An 843-nucleotide genomic window follows, 5' to 3' on the forward strand; every position below is an offset into this window, starting at 1 on the left:
GGAATTTCCAGCAACCTGCTGGTCAATAACATTTGAACATTTGACACCATGATTCTAATTTGGACGAGAGAGTTATTGCTTCTCGCAAGGCAGCATGTCTCAAATGTTTTCAGATAATCCAGCCAAATATAACTCATTGTATCATTTACATAATATTTTCCCTTTGAAACTGAGAGTGAGGGGGGTGGCCAGATCACAAACTGTTCCACTAGATAAGTTGGATGCATATAACACATAAATGCATGCACTTTTATGCAAAGATGCATGAACGTAGAAGAAGGAAGCTGTTTTTCTCCCCTGTTTAACTTAACAACCTAAGCTATAAACTAAGTGTGGACAGGTATGGCATGTCCCATAGGCAGTCTGTGTCTCCTAGATCTATTTTACTATTCCAAATTCCCCCAAGATTACACCATTAAAATTGAACAACAATCTGGATTTTTCATCAGCATGATTTTTGTGATCCTTTAAAAAAAAAACCACAAAGTAAAAAACAAAGTTTAGTATAATGTATTACATTTCACCTTCAATTTCTTATTTTGCCTTAATCTGACTGTAAAAACCAAACCAAACCAAACCAAACCAAACCAAACCAAACCAAACCAAACCAAACCAAACCAAAAAAACACATAAATTCACCCTGAAAATTTGACCCTGCCCTACTCCAGTAACATTACTTCACATCACACTTTTGTGGCTCTTGCTGCTATAAAGATAATTAGAAGTTCAGGCCCTTGACAGCAACAAGTTACCCCCTCTACAATAAGCCAAAAATAAACAAGCCACATTACAGTTTAGCGGGATGCTTAATTCTAGAAGACATATTTTCACTGTGATGTTGCA

Source organism: Python bivittatus, unplaced genomic scaffold (genome assembly GCF_059951505.1).
Source record: "Python bivittatus isolate LINGU-HERP-01145 unplaced genomic scaffold, Pbiv_v1 ctg000980_np1212, whole genome shotgun sequence".
NCBI lineage: Eukaryota > Metazoa > Chordata > Lepidosauria > Squamata > Pythonidae > Python > Python bivittatus.